General features: G+C 38.2%; 1 pseudogene; it reads left to right on the top strand.

Moving 5' to 3' along the window:
- Positions 1-7,068: 7,068 nt before the first annotated feature.
- On the top strand, positions 7,069-10,705 carry LOC127643280 (uncharacterized; annotated as a pseudogene).
- The last annotated feature ends 3,015 nt before the right edge of the window (positions 10,706-13,720 follow it).

Here is a 13,720-nt window from a genome sequence, read left to right as displayed (position 1 = left end):
TTACACATCACAAAGAAATAAAGATGGCTCACAATAATAGTTAGATTGGTGGTCTATATTTGGATGTGCAGTTTTTACTCAGAAATATCAGACCACTAGATGGCGCCTTTGACCAGTCAAAATAGAGTATTATAGAAAGCCATGCAATAAATATAAATATTAACCCATTTGCACTTTGTAACATATTCTGTGCAGTATAGAATTTGAAGCCTAGATGTAAACAATTTTCTTACATTTTCCAAATTATTCATGATTTTTTATACTTGTTGCTTTCATCTAAACTTATTAACATCTAAACCATGACACATTTCACACCGCATCCACATCCCTCCCAATAGCAGAGGACTCTTGTGAGTTGTTGTTGGGGCTGATGTAGTTGTTGTTGTTGTTTTTGATGAAGAGGGCGGAGGGGGACGCAATGGCGGAACAAAAAAAAAAGGCCTTGCACTGTCAGCTCTTCCATAAACAAAGCACGGCTTATCCTGCTAACAACAGTCTGGCAGAGACACCAATAAGCAAGATCACACTCATGAAATTTGGTTCAATTTACACATTATTTTGCATCAAATGACACCTTCCATAATGATGATAATCAATTATCTGCTGAAATGTTCTTGAATCTCACATCCTCCACAGCTAAGCCCCCACCACAAAAGGATTTTCTTTTCTTCCATTAATAATATAATATTTTCATTATTTATTCATTTAGCTGATCCTGTCACATCTCGCGATAGAGTCAGCTAGATTTACTTCTCCACAGAAGATGATTATGAAAATTATAAGAAATTACAAGAATTGAAACAGCACAAGATGACGATAAAAATATGATCAATTAAAACACATTTACACAAGGGGGCCTGGGTAAAAGACGCTGGCTACCACACCTGGAGTTCGCAAGTTTGAATCCCAGGGCATGCTGCATGACTCCAGCCAGATCTCTTACGCAACCAAATTGGCCCGGGTGCTGGGGAGTGTAGATTCACATGGGGTAATCTCCTTGTGATCGCTCTAATGTGGTTTGCTCTTGGTGGGGCGTGTGGTGAGTTGTGCATAGATGCCACAGTGGATGGCGTGGGCCTCCAAATGCACTATGTCTCCATGGTAACACACTCAATTAGCCACGTGATAAGGTGTGTTGGTAAGATAAGGGTTGACGGTCTCAGACACGGAGGCAGCTGAGATTCATCCTCTGCCACCTGGATTGAGGCGAATCACTATGCCACCATGAGGACTTGGAGCAAATTGGGAAATGGACATTCCAAATTGGGAGAAAAAGGGGAGAAAATCCCCCCAACCCAAAGAAAAAAACATTTACACAACACGAATAATCACTATGAAATCATGAATAATTATAATACATTCACACAGTGCAGAGGATCACTAGTAAATTAAAATGAATTTAAAGGCATTTCCACAGCCAGAAGAAACATTGCTGCTGCTAGAGCACAAAGAAATCTGAATGTGATGAAAATATTAAAATAGATAATACATCGATGTGAAAGTAACTTTATATAGGTCCACAACAAGAACATTCAGGCTTGTAATTTAAAAAATGTAATATCTTGATTTGAAATAAAAATTGCTCACAGCTGATTGGTCCAGAATCTGGATGCGCTCTGGAGCAGGTTAGCCGATTAGCATATATATATATATATATATATATATATATATATGGTACCACAAATTCAGAATTTGCTTAAATTAAGTTTAAACTTATCTTGCTAGCTGCTTAATCCGGCTTTGTGACATAGGTCACAGGTGGTCAAAGTTTGACTGGTTATCCTCAGTTGATAGCTCAGGCCTGGTTCAACGGGGGTGCACGTGAGCAAAACAAAGCAAGAGAGAAATATGTTTGTTCATTGTGTTATTTGTAAAATGCTGTAGTCCCTTATACCTGTATGCAAATGTTACTCTGGTAGTAATCATTTATCAGTGTCATGCAGCCTGTTTTATTCAGTTGTGTCCTGAATGGGATGCCAAACCATTGAGGAGATCCACACCATGACCCATGAGCGTGTAAAAGGGTTGATAGTGTTTTGAGTAAACAACTTTGTCCACTTTGCGGCAAACAATAAAATATGCTTTTAGAATCTATAATTTCAGAAAATTGTATTTTACTATTAAACCAGACTCCTGATGTAGAGTGTTAAATTGAACACTAACTTACCATTGCACTGAAGTATGGTGAAATAAACCCTTCATAATTATACTCAGCTGTTATTCAGTTTTACTAACACATGTTAGAAAATTAGCACCAAAACTTCAAGCAATCACAGAGGGTGAGTAAATTAGAGAATTTTCATTTTGACAGATGACTGCCCGCATGTAAGTATTGTGTTCCTAACACTCATTTTAGCATATAAGCGATTATTTGTTAAACAATAATACAAAATTATGAGTGAACTGTCTCTTTAATATAACATAAATGTCAAACGGAGCATAGTCTGAAGTATTAATACAGATTTGCCAGCATTCTCTCACACTAAAATGGGTGGGAAAGCAACAGGCAGTGTGCATAAATGGGTGTGAGCTGGGCAAACATCTTAAGCTTGGGACTAAACCAGCTGGATTCTGCTGTGTGTGTTTGTGTGAACGGGTGTGACCCTTTAACGTCCCATTTTTCTTATTACACTACACAACAACAGGTAAAATGCTTCAGATGTTCCCTCCCTAAATGGATTGTCACTGTTGATTCTGAAGTCTTAACTAGCTAACAAGTGATAATGTAAGATAGCATCAGCTAAAAACATATAGGCATACAGTGGACGAAAAAAAAAAACACTTGTGATTTTTTTTTATCTATATGCATTTTTCTAATTTAAATTTTTTTCCCATTACAAATTATTTTGTCAGTGTAACCGGTCCTGCTCAACCCGCTCCAAACTGGATTCGAATCCAAGACTCCTGTCATGGGAGTCAATCGCATCAGTCGCTAGTGCGCCCCTTGAGGCCAGGAAAATTTTTAAAATAATCGTGCACTGAAGTAGATGTTCAGAAGTCCCCGCATGACCATATTTTATGGAAATAGTCATGTTTCTTCTTATTTTGGATATCAGTTATGTACACTGGGGGTTTTTATTTTATATTTTATGTAGTTAATGTATATTGCATTAATTTATTGCATCATATTACCCTGATGATGTTTTGTGTTTGTGTGAGTGACACTTTGCACTGACTCTACATACACGGTATATTGGTCATTGCTCTTGGATGGGCCACTCTTGATTAACTTTAAGGCATCATGTGGCTTTCTGTTGTTACTGGTGTTTAAAGTGAAAAGCAGATTTTGTTTAGTTCTAGAAGGTAAGTATATTAAGTTTATCATGCAATAATATAAAGCGAAGAGAGTGAACCATAAAATATACAGGCATCAAAATGGCATCCCGTAATGCCTGAAACATGCTCACTGTATTTTTACGGTAAATTTCTGGTAAGCACTGCTGGTATTTAACCGTACATTTTACAGATTTTTTTTTTTTTTTGCAGTATGAATCTCAGAATGTCTTAGTGTTTGTGTAAATACATCCCTACTTGCTTTAATATCAGCATGCCGTAAAGTTGGCATGGATTTCACAAGTTTGTGCAAAACCTAATGCATGTTAGCAATGTAAATGTTCCAAGGAGCATCTTGTGTGCTTCATTGAAAACTAGGAAATCTGATCTTAAGTTCAAAGAAATGAACTTATGTTTACTTCCAGGTTTAAATTAGATTTTGAATCCCAGATTCTCAGTGTGGACTCAAACTTTGGAAGCACTGTAACTATAAATAAGGCTTTATTTGCTTCTATTCTCCATTTGACCTTTTACCCACACTTGATTCAGTACAGGCAGTGCAGCACTTGGCAGCATTCAGATACACTTTTAATTACTTTAAACCACTACAATATTTGCTCCATATGCAAGTCTAAAAAATAAAGCAAGCTCTGTCATGTGACAATGTGATATATTATAATAGTGTTGTATAACACTTGCTATTCATTAGTATAAACAAATGAATGACACAAGGATTGTTCAATTTAACTTCCTAAACCTCACATTAGTTATAAAGCATTTGTCAATTAAGGATATACATTTACTGCAATGTAAGTAAGATCTTAAGGAAACTGAAACAGAATCGTGGGAATTTCAGAGTTGTTGTGAGTGCTGTTGTAATTTTAGGCCTTCAACTGCAGCCAAGTACCTTGGTGAATAAATTGTAATGCTAATTAATGGTAATTATGTTCGCTGCAGAGGCACTACATTGAACTTTTTTTTTTCCTCAAACGGTCAATTTACCCCAGTAAACATTAGCAAATTTGTAGTAGAATGTCACAACTTTATCCAGTGACATGTCACTTTTAACTGGAATTGGTGGTACGTTTCGTCATCCCCTTTTTCATCTGCCAACTAACATAATGGGGGTTTTTTTCACATTAAAAATTAGCTCTTCTCAAACATGCCATGTTGCTTTTTCACAGGAAGTTAATCAAGAATAGTACCAATGCATTAGCTTTGGGAGAGGGAAACAAGGCACATTTTATGGACTTCCCCTTGAGTCATTACATTATGTTTAAAAATTGTGCTCTTGATTTGGCTTATATGTGGTATTGTGATATGTAACAGGGAAAGTCACCAAAAGACCAACAAAATACACAGAACACATGTCTCTAGTATACTGTATGTTACAATGAAGGTACTATTATCAGCTTAAAGGCAAAAAAGTCTGCTAAGAGACTGTTAGCTACGTCCAAAGGTTAAGGTTTTATTCAATTAGGAATGCCCAATTCCCACTACTTAGTAGGTCCGCGTGGTGGGGTGGTTACTCACCTCAATCTGGGTGGCGGAGGACAGGTCTCAGTTACCTCCGCTTCTGAGAATGTCAGTCTGCATATCTTATCACGTGGCTCGTTGTGCATGACACTGCGGAGACTAACAGCATGTGGAGGATCATGTTATTCGCCTTGATCCACGCACAACTTACCCCCATTGAGAGCGAGAACCACTAATAGTTACCATGAGGAGTTTACCCCATGTGACTCTACCCTCCCTAGCCACCAGGCCAATTTGGTTGCTTAGGAGACCTGCCTGTCACTCAGCACACCCTGGATTTGAACTCACGACTCCAGGGGTGGTGGTCAGTGTCAATACACACTGAGCTACCCAGGCCCCCTTGGTTTCATTCAATTTAACTGTTAAAGGTATATTCTTAAGTTAGGTATATTGTGGCATAATATTGATTACCACAAAAATTAATTTTGACTTGCTCCTCCTTTTCTTAAAAAAAAAATTATAATAAATAAATAAAGCAAAAATCTATAGTGAGGCACTTACAATGAATGATTGGGGCTAATTTTTTTCCAAAAGTATAGCCACAAGACATAAACAATGTAACCTCGATTTTAGCTTTTTTAAAGAAAAGGAGGGATGAGTAGAAATACATTTTTGTGGTAGTCAACATTATGCCACAAATGCTGTACATTGAGCTTATCTTGTATTAAACCAGAAAAAGTCTTTTTTTAACATGTTACATTACAACAAAACAACAGAATAGAAACAATATTGTGTTCAAGGAAGCAACAAGGCTGGCATATTTTACCACTATACCATCAAATTTAAAAAGAAAAAAATTACGTTTTTAAACTTTCAATTGGTTTTATACAAAGCATCAAAAATGTTTATTAAAATGAGAACACTGGTGCTATACAGAGTACTCAACATCTAAGATTTACAATGTTGATTGAACGGCTCGAAGTGTGCGAAGTAAACAGCCACTGTTTGGTTTCCACACAGACCTCCAGAGAAGTTGAGGTGACAGACTTCACATTCAACGGGCTACACCTATAATACACAATTCCTGCACTGTTGCAAGATGCACATGGCAATAGCACATGCACAAGACCACATCTAGATCATGCAATGTCCAGGCCATTCCCTTTTATTTGAGAAATTAATTAAGTTATCTTTGTAACACAAAAACGTTACATAGATGACACTTTTTTATATCTCTTTAATATAGACTAATGGATGGATGGCGTTAAAAAAAGGCTATAACGTAACAAAAAATTGAAGCTTGATATTTCTGGTTGATAATTCTAAATAATTACATTTTTTAAATCTTTACTACAAAGGTTCCCATTATTAAAAATAATGATAGTAAACATTGTTCTTTTCTCTTTTTTATGAGGCAAAGCATATTGCTTCAGTTCAAACATAATGACATGCAGATTTCATGTAAAAGTGTTTTCCAAACATAGCTTCATGCAAATGTCTGCTATCTAAACTGGGGAACCCATTTTGCCTACACTCATTCTCAGAAGCATTTTTTAGGACATGAAAGTATCAGAAGTTTCTCCTTTGTTCAGCTGCTCTTTTGACTGTAGACCTACATCTTTATTGGCTGGCTACACTCAAGTTGCATAAATGTTTGCTAATGAGCCTTTTACAATAGCAGGTAATGTCTCCTACTTCAGAATGGCAGGGATCATTTGAAACAAAGCTGAATGTAATTTTGACCACTTGATCCTGTTTTCTAATAAATGTTGAGAAGTGTATTTTCTGATGCAATCCCCTGTAATAGTTATTTACCAGTGACATTCACATTGGCTGATGAAATAATAAAAATGGCAAAGCAATGTAGAACATTTCTTATATTTGTATTTGCTTATATTAAAGTTTGCATTTTTATTTTTTTCCTTGGGTGCCAAATTTATTGGTTTATAAAATTCCAGAAAAACGTATTGCTGGATTCCCCTTCTTGAAAATTAAATCAGGGAAATGGACTAAACACTTTTTAGAACAGCATGGACATTTGGTTTAAGGGTCTCTGGTCATTTGTTGTAATTTTCCAATGAATTGAGTGGATTAAACATGCTCAGTGACAATGATGTGATCAGTATTGACATGCTGTTGTAGTTGCAGAGGCATTCGAATTCAGTTTGTTTTGCTCTCGTGTGCATACGAGTAATTTTCTGCCCTTTGGCGCCTTTCGTGATCTCACAACACAAACAGGAACGGGGGAATTTAAAGCGCATCAAGAACCACGGTGTCAGTGCTGTCGGAAATTTACGTCACGGAGCCAGACAGCCAATCGCGGCGCACCACGACAGTAGAAAAAGGACACAAGCGTTTCCTCTCCTTCAATTTTCAGCGATTGAAAGAGGAAAGCATTGCGGGGAATTAAAACGATTTAACGGACGTTTCCCCACCCCTAAAAAACACAAAAGTTATACAACATGGTTGTAATTACAGCAGGCGACAAAGGTGCCCAAAAAATCCTCCTGATATCGGGGAAACCGAGTGCGTCGACCGGCGCGACACAGGGCGGATACAACCGGTCAATATCTGTCATACTGCAGAACCAGGAGCCCTCTTCAGACTCCGACTCCAACATGACCGGACCACCACAGCGAAAAAGGCAGAGACTGACACATCTGAGCCCAGAGGAAAAATCACTTCGAAGGTGAGTCTATCTGGGTATTTAATTTCATTAGCCATTTAATCCAATCAGTCTCTGATAAACCAGTTTGAGCTAAATATTTCGTCATGGTGTTTAATACTTGGTTTAACGTATATCACATTGAATATATCTAATACGTCAGCAAAAGCAGAGGTTATAAATGAACCGGATTGAGCCTTCTTTCAAAAACTTGAAATTCAGCCAAGATCCGGGTGTTTTTTTCCCGTCAGTCCTTCCCCCTCTGAATCAACATTTCACAACCGCTTGCGTGGCAGGGATAGGGGCGCGACTGCACATGCGCAGTTATCTCAACGCTGTAAAAACTGGAAGGTTAATATTGTATAATGATGTAATTATTTCATTTAAATACTAATTACGTCATTAGAAAAAATATATACATGAAATTAAAAAACAGCTTAAACTAGACTGAAGGCAGGCAGGGAGTAGATCATTTTTTGTGTTTTTTTTTTTTTACAATTTTAGATCTCATCCCAAATTGATTGTATATTTATTTTTGTTAAAATGGCTTGTAAATAACTGTGCTTCTATTTCTAGGAAACTGAAGAACAGAGTTGCTGCACAGACAGCAAGAGACAGAAAAAAGGCCAAGATGGGTGAGTTGGAGCAGCAAGTCTTGGACCTGGAGCTCGAGGTACTTTAACCGACCTAACCCACCCAGCACACCACCTTTTTGAATAGTTGCCATCTGGCCGGCTACAGAGCACTGAGTTCCAGAACAGTCAGGCAAAAGAACAGTTTCTTCCCTCAGGCCATTCACCTTAGTGAATTCACCACCAGTTAAAACTGCCCCAATACTCTCCATTGTGGCAATACAATCATGTGCATATTCAACTATTCATATTTATTTGACATATCCCACCACTTCTGCATGATACATTAAATCACCTTGCACAAAACTGTATATCTGTATACACCGATCTGCCACAACATTAAAACCCACTTCACAGAAAAGCATTCTGAGATGCTTTTCTTCTCACCACAGTTGTACAGGGTTATCTGAGTTACTGTAGTCTTTGTCAGTTCAAACCAGTCTGGCCATTCTCTGTTGACCTCTCTCATCAAGGCTTTTCGGTGCTCAGAATGGCCACTCACTGGATGTTTTTAGCACCATTCAGCATAAATTCTAGACTGTTGTGCTTGAAAATCCCAGGAGATCAGCAGTTACAGAAATACTCAAATAGCCTGTCTGGCACCAATAATCATCCATGCGATTTAACTAATCAGTGAATCCTGTGGCAGCAGGGCATAAAATCATGCAGATACAGGTCAGGAGCTTCAGTTAATGTTCACATCAACCATCAGAATGGGGAAAAATGTCATATCAGTGATTTGGACCATAGCATGATTTTTGCTGTCAGATGGGCTGGTTTGAGTATTTCTGTAACTGCTGATCTCCTGCACAACAGTCTCTATAATCCAAATGGTGCCAAAAACATCCATTAAGCAGTTGTTCTGTGGACTGACTTTTTGCAGTGTTCAAAACAGAAGTAAGATCTAATTGTGACCTTTCCCCCACAGAATCAAAAACTTCATGTTGAGAACAGGCTGTTGCGAGAGAAGTCAAGCAATCTTCTGAGTGAGAATGAGGAACTGAGACAGAGATTGGGATTGGATACCTTGGAAACAAAAGAGAAGGTAAATGGATTTGGTTGTACCATCAGTATAATTCCTTGAATAAATGGATGAGGAAAGCTACATACTCATCAACATATAATACATTTAAACTAAAAACATCCAATGCCAGGGCATGGTAATTATGAGCATAAAGGGTCTCATTCATGAGTTTGTTTTAACCTCTCATTTAAAGAACTGAAAAATACATTATTGAAAAATAAGGCTTGTTACCTAATTACCCCCCTCACTTTTCTGTCTCTTTTAGGTTCAGGTACTGGAGTCCACAGTGGATGAATTTGGTTTGGTGACCGGGTCTTCTGAGTCTGCAGCACTCAGGCTACGTGTGCCTCTGCAGCAGGTGCAGGCCCAGCAGTCCCCAAATCTGAAGACTTCACCATGGATACTCACAGCCCTGGCCCTGCAGACCCTGAGGTGAATATCAAAGCAGACAAAACATTAGCTATTGGGTATCAAAACTCCATTACTTCCTCACAAAGAAGGCTGGGTAGAGTTCTAGGTGCATTGTGGATATTGGAGGTCTGAAATGATTCACCAAATCACAAATGTTTACTCGTTAAGAACAACAATTAACCAGATTAATTTTTTTGTTCTGCAGTCTGATCTCTTGCTTGGTATTTTGGACATCCTTGACACAGAGCTCTTCCTCAAGTCAGGCCTCCCAGAAGCACAGGAACCCCAGGAGCTTATTCTGGTTGGGGGTGCAGGAGAACAAGTATCTGCCTCCCCACCTGGAGCTTTGGGGGCCCCATCAGTTAAGTTGGAAGCCCTTAATGAACTGATCCACTTTGACCACATTTACACCAAACCTGCCGATTTGGTTAGCGAGGAGAGCATTTCTGAAGTCAAAAGCGAAGAGATCAATGATTCCGTTGCCTTCTCTGAAGCCGGTGAAGAACTCGAGGTGGAAGACCAAACGGTGTCCATCAAAGACGAACCAGAGGAAGTGGTCATCCCTGCAGCGGAGCGGGATCCAATTGGCGTTGATCAATTTCTCTCTGACATCTCTTCCTTCAGCAGCTACGACAAGGCTACGTGTCTGACAGATGCATACAGTGACTCTGGATATGAGAGGTCTCCATCCCCTTTCAGCAACATTTCATCCCCCCTCTGTTCTGAGGGCTCTTGGGATGATATGTTTGCTACTGAACTCTTCCCCCAACTGATTAGTGTCTGAAAACAAATGCCATTTTGCATATAGTATCATTTGTAAGTCACAGTGTAAGTGATATTGCTATGTGCTTCATAGTGAGGTACAAACAATAGTGTATAACCCATCTTGCGTTTAGACCAAAGGCACTGCTTTTAAAAGCTTCTGTTGTAATGCAGCAGGTGTGTTTGTGTGGGGTTCAAGCACCATCGATGTCCAGCAACCGTTTTTGATTTTGAATGTGCATCTGTTCATGTACAGTTAAAAAAAAGCTTCAGTATTTTTGTAGAACGGCGGGGCACTAATTGTTTTAAACGTATAAATATTTATTTGTGTATCTCTCTCTTTCCAGAGTCATCTGTATTGTAATCTGTATTAAGGCTTTATGTATAAAATGTTATTGTAAATGCTCTCCTCAATCATAATGCATTAAAAATATCAGCATTGCGTAACTTGTTGCTGGTCAGTGACTCCCAGAGTGAATTTGAATGCGTGCTAGATCTGTTATGACATCTGCTTTCCATGTAGTAGTGCAATATTCAGAAGTACTACTACAAGATAATTGTGGGACCCAGAATCACAATCTAGTATTCCTGACCATGTCATGTTGCCCATGGGACTTTGCCCTCTGCTTTCTGTACTTTTCTAAAATATGAGGAGATAAGGTAGGTTTGGAAAGTAAATGATTATACTATATGAATCATGTCAAAACATCTCTTATCTGATCACACAGTGAGGCATTTCAGTTAGTCTGTTAGGATTTCTGTATTTTTGCAAAACGTTTTTAAATAGACCTGTTGTAACATTTCCTGAGTTCCTGTTTCAGTCGAAAGCGCTGTGGTGTAATGTTCAAGTTTGTGACCACAGGATGATTTTTATTTTTTTTTCTTCACACCAGGCAAATTCAATCAACCCAGTTTCTCAATGCAGGGTGGAGACCGGGGAGGATGGTAGCACTTTTAACACCCCAGGCCCTTAATTTCTAGTCCATGGCAATGTTTCAAAGTAATACTGCATGGTTTGACTTCCTGATTCACCTACAAGACTAAAATGTACAACTGCTGTATCCAAACACTGAATGTGTCAACAGGACATTTCGACAGACCTTTTTTTGAACACCTCAGTTTATTTTTAATATCACATTGTGGCATATTTTGTCTTATACTTTGACTCAAATTAGAGGAAGTTCCTGAAATTTGCAGAGGTGAGAGGTTTAATGGTGTTTGATATTGTGAACTAACTTTCATGATAGCACGGTGCAACAGAAGGCAGGGCTTTCTTATGTTCTGTTTAAAGTAATCTGTAAACGAACAGAATGCAATATTGGTACTGACTACGCTTACTATGATTTAGTCTTTGGGTAAGCATATGACATAATTGTTAATTCTCAATATATGTATTCTTTTGTTAGAGGGGATCAACCCAAATGGCAAAGCTCAAGCTGAAATTAGAATGTTATTTAAGCTCATAAAATGAAGCTATCATCACCTTGTGGATGATTAAGAGAAACTACTACAGTAACTCTCAGTTTACTGGTCTCAGCAAAGCTATAAAGAGCCCAGCAGCTGATGGACACTGGGAAATACCCAGAAATGCTCCACCCTCTGGTTCAGGGACTATCCACAAATTAAATCTAACTTTGGGCTTCATATGCCTTTAAAAAAAAAATTAAACACTTGCAGCACACTTTAAAATAATATACTGATCTTTTAGGAAAATCTGTGACGGGTCAAATGTTTTGTCTGCAACAAATCAGTCTGCAGATGCTTTATGAATGCCAGTGGCAGAAGCTGGAACTACAGTTGTATGCATGTGTACCATCTGCACAATACAATAGCAAACATACGCATTAAACTAATAAGTAATAACATTAATATTCTCCTAACCCAAACCCAACCTAGTCTCATAGAATTAAGTCAACTAAGTAAATTTTTGCAAACCGACAGATATTTTTTCACACTATTACACACTGCTATGTGTATACACTTATACTATAACGCATTATTTGAAAAACAATATATTTTAACACTTGTATTACAGACTTACCTTCATTTACACACTCATTCCAATGTAATTAGCTTGTGTTGTAGCTCATCTCAGTGTCTAGGACTTTGGACTTTGAAGTACATGGTTCAAGACCAGTCAAGCACGCAAGCTAACACATAAGATGAGTGTGTCATAAAAGCCACACGAGATGATGTAGTTGCTTCACAAAACGTGCTTTTCATTTCTCATTTTGTTTTTGGACACTGTTGTTTAGGTTAAGGTGTTGGTTAAGGGTAAGGATGTTTATTTTTGTGTCTTACTCTTATTTGTTTCAGATCACTTTTGATTAGGTTTAGGTTAAAGTTTTAGGTTTGGGAGGTACATTTTACTCATTAAAACCTCCATCTAATATTTACCTTAAAAACCTTGTCTACTTATGATACAATTTCACCTGCTTTTGGCGCCCCCCTGCTCGAAATTTCACTGGAAAACTGCTGCCAAATGTGTAATAAGGCATGTAATTTTGTTCTGGGAAATGTTGCCATGAGACCAGGCTGCCCAAACCCTAAACCTAACCCTAGGGCCACATTCACATAGCAGCAGAAAATGGTTGTCAAACCTGTTTTGAATGTACACACGTATCTCATGGGGTTTCATTAACTCATGGAGATGGAGAAATGAGCTACATGTCATCCGCAGATTCAGCCGTCATCTTCCACCAGAAACTCATGGGTGCGAGACGCACAACAAATAAAATCCTTCATAAAAGAGTTGGGAGCCATGAACCAAACCAACCAGCTCCGAAGTGAATCCCAACATCATCACAAACTTTGTTTTGAGGCAAAAAAGGTATTTGAAAATCGGACATAAAGACATAGGTACAAGGATGTATACTTATCGTGTTTCATGAGGGCACGGACTACAATCCCATGGAGCATTGCAAATGATTGAATACAATTTAATAAAAAACGATGGGAATGTATAAAACTATTGATTTTAGGTCATTGATTATAAGTATAATAACAATATATTTTATGCTTATTGCAAAATATCCCAATATGTACAAATATATAAGTGGTTTAAGGGTGAAGAGAGACCGACTTGATTACGTCATTAACAGTGTGTCGTGGGAGTGCACAGTTGCTCTGTTTCGTTAGACACGGTTCTCTGGTTGATGTATCTTTCTCTGCTGGATCATGGGTAATGTAGTAGTTTACCATGAATTCCGCTATCAAACACGATTTTTAAACGATGAAGTTGAGATGACGCAGACGGATGGCTTCAACTGTACGACATACCGTCGATGAACAACCTCGGTGCTCATGGTCTGTTTTTAAAGGTTTATAAGTTATCGTTGAAAATCAATTAGTCTATGGGATAAATGTATGGGATTTTTACTTCCAGAACCAGACTGTTGTGCCCTATTGTGATAAGACATAGCGGTGTTATGGACGTCTCCATCTTTTAGTCACTGTCACTATGGTTACAGCAGTTAA

The sequence above is a fragment of the Xyrauchen texanus genome, chromosome 4 (assembly GCF_025860055.1).
Source record: "Xyrauchen texanus isolate HMW12.3.18 chromosome 4, RBS_HiC_50CHRs, whole genome shotgun sequence".
Taxonomy (NCBI): Eukaryota; Metazoa; Chordata; class Actinopteri; order Cypriniformes; family Catostomidae; genus Xyrauchen; species Xyrauchen texanus.
This window is presented reverse-complemented; position numbering and strand designations above follow the sequence as displayed.